The sequence below is a fragment of the Gigantopelta aegis genome, chromosome 7, assembly GCF_016097555.1.
Source record: "Gigantopelta aegis isolate Gae_Host chromosome 7, Gae_host_genome, whole genome shotgun sequence".
NCBI classification, from domain to species: Eukaryota; Metazoa; Mollusca; class Gastropoda; order Neomphalida; family Peltospiridae; genus Gigantopelta; species Gigantopelta aegis.
Window position 1 is genome coordinate 6634158 of NC_054705.1, and position 9603 is coordinate 6643760.

Sequence of the window (9603 nt, forward strand, 5' to 3'; positions counted from 1 at the left end):
TGGTGTCTTGTGCCTTCCATACTAGTTCGTTCCAAGAATTCATCTTTACCCCCTCCAAAACATCCTAGCTACGGCCCTGATTTCGCAAGTATGAGTGTTACGCGAGAAATCTGACAATGGTTTTATTTAGAGTTTTACTTTAATTGATTACTGTCTCGTCCCGTCTTATTTTTCTACGTTTAATGGTACTTTTTTAAAATCCATGTTTAACGATATATGGATTACAGCAAGAAAATAAGCTTTATCATCTGTACAGAGGCACTACCTGATACCCAATATCAAAGAAAGAACCGTGGGGACACGTTAATGAATTTTTGTAACATTTTATTTGTAAAGCAAAAAAGCTTTCTTTTTTTAACACAAGCGCAGAAACATTGGAGAAAGTATCACATGGGAATAGAATGAAATAACGCTTTTAATATCAGTCATAGCAGGAAAGTAAGTGCTATTCGTTTTAACTTCTCCCCCCCCCCCCTTCAAAAACAAACAAAATGACACCACCACCCCAAAAAACTCCACCCCAACAACAACAACAACAAAACCCACGGCAAAGACAAATCGACACCCCAAACAAACAAAATACCTAGAAACAATTAGGGTTAAGTTCAGCCAAAGGTTTGTCGCTAACGCTTGCCTCAGGTTATTACGCTACATGTTAAAACCGAATGACCCTTTCGAGAACCTTACCAAATGTTTGACATCCAATAACCGAGGGGCGGGACGTAGCCCAGTGGTAAAACGCACGCCTGATGCGCGGTCGGTCTAGGATCGATCCCGGTTGCCACATTGGGACTATTTCTCGTTCCAACCAGTGCACCACGACTGGTATATCAAAGGCCGTGGTATGTGCTATCCTGTCTGTGGGATGATGCATACAAAATATCACTTGCTACTAATGGACACATGACATATAACGGGTTTCCTCTCTATGACTGTGTCAAAAATGACCATATGTTTGACATCCAATAGCCGATGATTAATAAATTAATATGATCTAGTGGTGTCGTTAAACAAAACACTTTTTTTCCACAGTAGTCGATGATTACTTAATCAGTGTGTTCCAGTGGTGTCGTTAAACAAAACAAACTTCTTCCTTCGAGAACCAGTCAAAATAGTTGGCAAACGTTTAGCAACAAACGACTGGCTGAACTTACGCCAAGGGCGAAACATAGCCATGTGGTAAAGCGCTCGACTGATGCGCGATCGGTCTAGGATCAATGCCCGTTGCTCCACAAGTAGTTTAACAAAGGCCGCGGTATGTGCTGTTCTGTCTGTGTGGTGGGTGCATCGAGTGAAATAAATTCGACGATCCCATCGCACTTCTAGATCTACCAAAATTACCTCAGGAAATGGCGCAAACTATGTTCATCTTTGGACTCGGATCTACAGGATATTTTCAAAATTCAGTAGCACCACAAACACCCTAACTGCGGGCGATCCCCTCTCCCACCCCCAAACCATTTCCTTTCCTGCACGGAGGAGCCAGCTAAGTTGACATCTGTGCCCATGACAGGCGTGTGCTACAACAGCTTGCTCTGAATGTGCATGTTAAAATCTATGACCTGACCAGACCATGCTAGTTTTCCCAAAGACTATGTCAATAATACTAAATGCTGAACATACAATTTCAATAGTCGACGATTAATAAATAAATATGCTTTAGTTAAACAAAACAAACTTTATTGCATTTTAAAAATCATATTTCTGTACAAGACGAGTTATAAAAAGGTTAACAATAGTCAATACAGCGATATAAATGATTACAACTGTATTAAAGGGATATACCCTAATTATTAAACACTAAGGCATATTTTAAAATATTATAGCAGTTTTTGATAACTGAAATCATACTTTACTTAAATTTTATGGTTTAGATTACATTCGAAGTGTTTTTGGTCATCCATGTGTTTTTAATATCACAAAATGCATTTCTCATATTTTTAAAACCGCACGTGTGTCTGAGAAATAAGTTATGGAGTCGAATTTTAGTCTAATGTTAGAGGGTATTTCACCATTTCAAAGTCACAGACTCATGTTTCATTCAGTTGTAACTTTATGCAAATGTGTTACATGTTTGTAGATTAACTAAACTTAGTGCTAATTTCCACGGGTTGAAACTAGGATATGTCCCTTTAACTAAACTTAGTGCTAATTTCCACGGGTTCAAACTAGGGTCTGTCCCTTTAACTAAACTTAGTGCTAATTTCCACGGGTTCAAACTAGGGTCTGTCCCTTTAACTAAACTTAGTGCTAATTTCCACGGGTTGAAACTAGGGTCTGTCCCTTTAACTAAACTTAGTGCTAATTTCCACGGGTTGAAACAAGGGTCTGTCCCTTTAACTAAACTTAGTGCTAATTTCCACGGGTTGAAACTAGGGTCTGTCCCTTTAACTAAACTTAGTGCTAATTTCCACGGGTTCAAACTAGGATATGTCCCTTTAACTAAACTTAGTGCTAATTTCCACGGGTTCAAACTAGGGTCTGTCCCTTTAACTAAACTTAGTGCTAATTTCCACGGATTGAAACTAGGATATGTCCCTTTAACTAAACTTAGTTCTAATTTCCACGGGTTGAAACTAGGGTCTGTCCCTTTAACTAAACTTAGTGCTAATTTCCACGGGTTGAAACAAGGGTCTGTCCCTTTAACTAAACTTAGTGCTAATTTCCACGGGTTGAAACTAGGGTCTGTCCCTTTAACTAAACTTAGTGCTAATTTCCACGGGTTGAAACTAGGGTCTGTCCCTTTAACTAAACTTAGTGCTAATTTCCACGGGTTGAAACTAGGGTCTGTCCCTTTAACTAAACTTAGTGCTAATTTCCACGGGTTGAAACAAGGGTCTGTCCCTTTAACTAAACTTAGTGCTAATTTCCACGGGTTGAAAAACTTAGTTCTAGGGTCTGTCCCTTTAACTAAACTTAGTGCTAATTTCCACGGGTTGAAACTAGGATATGTCCCTTTAACTAAACTTAGTGCTAATTTCCACGGGTTGAAACTAGGGTCTGTCCCTTTAACTAAACTTAGTGCTAATTTCCACGGGTTGAAACTAGGATATGTCCCTTTAACTAAACTTAGTGCTAATTTCCACGGGTTGAAACTAGGGTCTGTCCCTTTAACTAAACTTAGTGCTAATTTCCACGGGTTGAAACTAGGATATGTCCCTTTAACTAAACTTAGTGCTAATTTCCACGGGTTGAAACTAGGGTCTGTCCCTTTAACTAAACTAGTTAACTAAACTTAAATTTCCACGGGTTGAAACTAGGGTCTGTCCCTTTAACTAAACTTAGTGCTAATTTCACGGGTTGAAACTAGGGTATGTCCCTTTAACTAAACTTAGTGCTAATTTCCACGGGTTGAAACTAGGGTCTGTCCCTTTAACTAAACTTAGTGCTAATTTCCACGGGTTGAAACTAGGGTGTCCCTTTAACTAAACTTAGTGCTAATTTCCACGGGTTGAAACTAGGGTCTGTCCCTTTAACTAAACTTAGTGCTAATTTCCACGGGTTGAAACTAGGGTCTGTCCCTTTAACTAAACTTAGTGCTAATTTCCACGGGTTGAAACTAGGGTCTGTCCCTTTAACTAAACTTAGTGCTAATTTCCACGGGTTGAAACTAGAATATGTCCCTTTAAAACTCGCTGTCACTTTAACTAAACAGTGCTAATTTCCACGGGTTGAAACTAGAATATGTCCCTTTAAAGCTGTACTCTCAGTCACATTTTAAAATAATATACCGAAAACAATGTAATTAAGCAATAATAAGAAATAATAACACACTAATTTACCCATTGGTAAAAATTTAAGTTTTATTTGATGTATCCCTACAATGGCCTTTCATCTATAGGATATTCCTGCAACATAATGCTAGTATCAGCCTACCAACTGTTACGACGGAGTTGTCCAACTCGAAAGTTGCGTTGTAATTTCCCCCACTCCTACCGGCCTCGGTGGCGTCGTGGTTAGACCATCGGCTGGTAGATACTGGGTTCGAATCCCAGTCGAGGCCATGGTTTGTGCTATCCTGCCTGTGGGAAGCACAAATAAAAGATGCCTTGCTGCCTGTCGTAAAAGAGTAGCCTATGTGGCGACAGCGGGTTTCCTCTAAAAACAGTGTCAGAATGACCACATGTTTGACGTCCAATAGCCGATGATAAGATAAATAATCAATGTGCTCTAGTGGCGTCGTTAAATAAAACAAACTTTACTTTTTCCCCCACCCCCGATATAATAGGTCGTAGATGTATGCAACAAAAATCGAGTTGTAAACGTGCTCAGACTAGCAATTGGACAGTCGTAGAAGATCGGCGAGTTGAAAAACTCCGTCGTGACAGTTGGTAGTCTTAGCCTAACATTGGATGCTGCATTGCATTGGGAGTGGAAGCAGTCAGATATTGGTCGTATCAGAGCACTCACTGGTAGAATGAGAAGAAGGGTAAAAGATGTCATCCTGGCACAGGGCGGTTCCACTCGCTATTGTATATTTGAACTAGAATTGTCTTTAATATAAAGGAAGGAAATATTTTATTTAACGATGCACTGCATACATTTTATTTACGGTTATATGGCGTCGGACTTATGGTTGAGAACCACACAGATATCGAGAGAGGAAACCCGCTGTCGCCACTTCATGGGCTACTATTTTTGATTAGCAGCAAGGAATCTTTTATATGCACCATACCACAGACAGGATAGTACATACCACGGCCTTTGCTACACCAGTTATGGAGCACTGGCTAGAACGAGAAATAGCTCAATGGGCCCACTGGCGCATCTTTTATGCGATTACAATAAAGGAAGAAAGGAAGAAACACATTTTAATTATGGTTATATGGCGGCGGCCATATTGTTAAAGACCACACATATAATGAGAGAAGAAACACGCAATAGACTACTCTTTCCGATTACCAGCAAGGGATATTTTATATGCAACATCTCACAGACAGGATAGTACATACCACGTCCTTTGTTCAGGGATGTGAGAGGGGCTGGAACAAAAAAGCTTATTGCGGCGGGGGCCCAGGGGCCGCTCAAGGGCACCTGAAGGAAAATTGTTGTTTGCAACCCCTGGAACTGCCAAAAATTGCATTCAATGCTAACAAATCTAAACTGGTTATAACTTATAATATACGGCACACATCATGTGAAAACATGCAAACGAACCTTGTGTGGTCAACAGTATTGAACATCATGTTGTTGTTGTTTTTTTAGACGAAATGGAAAAGCGCATTTACGTCCCTGTTTGTTGCACCAGTTGTGGAACACTGGCTGGAACGAGAAATAGCCCAATAGGGCCCACTAACGGGGATCAATCACTGACCTACCGCGCATCAAGCGAACGCTTTACCACTGGGCTACGTCCCGTTCCGAGATTGCAATAAACATTTTTTTTTTTGACAGAAGTGGTCGATTACACCAGATGGTATAACTTTCCAGTTCCATAGTGATTGTGGCTCTCAGTTTGCCTTGGAATACAAAACTGTCAAAGCCGTGTTATTAACGCAAATAGAACACTGAACAGTGCCATCATTATTTGTAGGTTTTCTTACACAACAGACTCATCTTTCAGATTACATTAATTTTTCCGCGTTATTTCAGACTGATCGCAAGTAAAACCATTCTGTTAAAAACGTGGAGTGGATAGGGAGGGGGTGGCGGTGACTTAGTTCTCTGTATATTTATATAATAGCGCTTGGAATTGCTGGTTCACCCAGTTTACATTTCTCGAGGAGCCATGTTTAGATGTACATTGACTTCTATCTGTAATCTATATGATCGTCCCATAAAACAACGGTTAGCCATTACGAAACACATCTAGGGAGACGTTTCCATTACTCTTTAATAAAACATTGCACTAAAAATGGCGTCACGTCGAATTAAGGGCCGCTGGGCCCCGTTCCACGAAGCGACGTTAGCACTAAGTTCGCCTTAAGTGTATAAGATTGTTATGCACTTATGATGATCTTAGGACTAGGATCGCTTCGTAGAACAGGTGGTTGTAAACGGTTTACGGTATCCGATTCCAAGCCGATTTATATGAAAAACGGTCCACAGCATAACACTTGCGTAAACAGGCCATAATGGTAAATAATTTACACCCAAGAATTAATTGACATTAAAAAAATACCTATTTAAAAGTTATTTATAACTAAATATAATTTTTATTTACAAGTACATCACGTCAAAGTCTGTTTCGTAATGGAACATACCATGATGGACTAAATACGAACTCTTTACAAAAGAAGTCAGAAACCGGAAGTCTCCAGGCCCGAGGTCGAAGGAAATGGGCAGAGCGATTAGCGAGACCGCGTCCAGCAGGTTGGAGTCGAAACGGAAGTGGTACTTCCGGTCACTGCAGATGTTCGCTATCTCGAACGTGGCACTGTCCATAAAATCGGACTTCAGAAGCACGAGACAGTTTTGGTGCATCGCGATTTCCCGAGGAGACACCCCGAAATGTTTTCCCGACAATCGAACACTTTTTAATGGCGTCGAAAGTTTACGCGGAAAATACAATCTGCTGATGTGTCGAATTACTGCCGAGAAGTACGTTTCTATGAACGCGTCGTCAATTAGTTCCGTCCTACCAAGAACCCCCACTGTGCATGTTTTCATCAACGGGTCGAAGGTCACGGTGACGTTAAAAATAATCTCAGTCAGGTCACTGTTTTCTGCGGTGTAGGAGATATCCACAACTCTCTGCTGCGATCCCTGGTGGCTGCGCACGCGCAATTTTGAAAACGACTTTCCGCGCAGCAAGGGAGATAAATCGTACGTGTTATGCCCGAATCGCGTGAAAGCGTAATCCAGTATACGATTGTTAATCACCCCGAGAGCCACTTCTGCGAAACCGACTTGTAGCGTGTCGTTGGGATAAACCGAAAACTGGTCCTCGCAGATGCACAGTCCCGGCGGAGTAATTTTAAGCGATGCGCACTTCATGGGATAGTCGCGAGCCATAAACAGCGATCGACCAATCCCAGACGTCCGTTTGAGGTTTGAATTTTCCTTACGGAAATGTCCGGAGACCAAATAAATAATATCTGTAACAGTTTCGTGGATGTCTGACATATGAATTAGCTGTTTTGCGTTCCACTTTGCTGTCCGTAGTAATGGGTTACTGGCACGACCAAACACACGGCGAGGTGTAACGATAAACAAGAAGGGATTTGAGGCTTCAGTCTGCAAAAATAAACTAGAAGCCAAAGTCGAATAAATCGGGTCGCCCACGTCACTCAGAAGGATCGTGACCGAATTCTGTTGTTTGGAAAGTAGTTTTATTACATCCGATAATAGTGTATCGACCATAATCAGTTCTGGTGAGAAGTCGATATAGTTTAAAAACGACATGCGAAACACGGGCCATTTTTGATGTGATGGTTGCTTTCTGAAGAAACACTCCTTGAGGTGCTGGAATCTCTTTTGAAGGCCGAATTCTTCGTTGATCGAACTGAAACAGCACTTTCTGTGCGAGTGATTCGATTTAACGTTATTACCACAAGAATGGTTCAGCTGTCTCGCAATTAATTTTACAAAGGCTTCATGGGGAGGGCTTTTCTCACCAAACGTGCCAAACAGCTCAACGTCGAATCCAGAGTCTTCGGCTAACGTCAGTAAAGATGGTTTTGAGACGTTAAATATCTGAGTCCCTTGTAAAAACACTGACAGGCTTTTCGTAAACTTCCATTGCGTGCTTTGAAACTTTCGAAAATCTATCACGTCACTTGTGCCATCCTCACCTATGGCAGTCATTAGTGACGTCATTTTAGCCATCATAGATTGTCTGGACAAGAAACGGAAAAAGAAGATATTTATATCCATGGGTTGATAACGTTTTGCTGAATTATTGGTACAGTATCTATTTCCGGTGTACTCCAAGTTTAACTTAGAGTAGATTCGTCCCTCAGTCTTGGTTTGATCGTCACAAGAAAGTGATAACTTCTCACTGATGTCAGCTGTGCCTAGATCATCCATAACCTCAACAATTTCGGCCAACATTTGCATATTGAGTCTAGATTTTTTAACATTAGTTTCCTTAAAAGTCACGGAAACACTCGAACATGACCGAGAGGAACATTCCACCGAAACGTGTCCCTTTTCAGCCGTACATCTAAACTTTACATAGCAGACGACGTTTCCATTTGTACCCTTTTCTCCCACAGAGTTCAAAACTGGTTTCCTGAGTAACAGAAGATCATTTTCAGAAGGTTTCTGAAGAATACACGCGTTCCGAGAATCTCCGTCAGAATCCGACTCACTTTCGGACCTTTTCGTAAGCTTAACCCAAAAACTCCCCACCGATGTCTCGCTATGCCATTTTTTATTCGACGAAGAAACTCCGTGAAATTTATCACTGTACAGAATGACACAAACCGCACCAATTAACGTAGTTATTAAAACAGAGACTGTAAAACTTCTTCTGCCCATTGCGTCTGAACTTTATCGCGAGATCATTAAAAAAACAATGTTTGCTAAGTAAGAAAAAACACGTCCTCTTCTTGGAACGCAATGGCCAGAACGTGCCGAATGTTACTGCTATTATGGATGCACATCACGTCCGCTAATAGGAAACTTCGCTATTCATTAATTCCACAACAATTGATACAGGCAACCAACTTCTCGCCGAGTCCAGGCAGTCGACCAGCGCGTGCATATTATATCGGAACTTTCTTTCCGACTACCGCGCCAGTCTATTCGCTCGTAAACAGCGCTGACTTTCCTCGAGAGAGAGAAGTGAACGCCAGGAAAAGTGCCGTTGAGTAATCTTAATGAGAAAGGAAAGGAATGTTGTTGGCAAGCCGGTAGGACGGAAAGTTGAAGTAAGGGGTGGAGGAAACAGAGGCGGGTCCATTAAGGGGAGGGGGTAGGGCAGGGGACCCGCCGCTAAATATATTCAAGTTCATCATTTTAAAATGTTTTATTGTCTGTTTTCTGGGGTGGTTTTTTGTTTGTTTTTGTCATGGAAAAATATAGCAGTTTTCCTCAAAGTCTACACGTCAGAATTACCAAATGTTTGACATTCACAACATTCCCCCCCCCCCCCCCCCCCCCCAAAAAAAAATAAAAATCCAACAAAAAAATAAAAAATAAAAAAATAAAAATAAAGGAAAAAACAAGGGGAAAAACAACCCAACAAACAACAACAACCCCCAAAACAACAGCAACAACAACAAAAAGAACCCCTCGGTATATTGTTAATAAGCTCAATTTTTTCTACACTGAACAACTAGCCAATAGTATTGTCTGTCACATAATAGGAGTATAGAAAGGTTATTTCCCCACGGTGTTGGAATATGTACGTCAGAAATATATGTTTGTTTGCGTATACACATAACCCATTACATGGGAATTCCACTGCTGCGCAAATTCGCACTTTGAGAAGCTGTTGTTAGTTGCACCAAAACCAATGTGATTAAAATTAGCTCTACTGGGTCTAGCCAGTAGATCTAACAGCATGCGTGGACTCCCATGTCCAGGTGACATTTCATCTACAAATAACAATTTAAATATCGACCAATTACACTTCGCCTTTTATAGCGTTATTCGGGAGCATACAAATTCTAAAAATATCGGGCGCGACTATTTATGCAATAGGCGAACTTGTTGGTC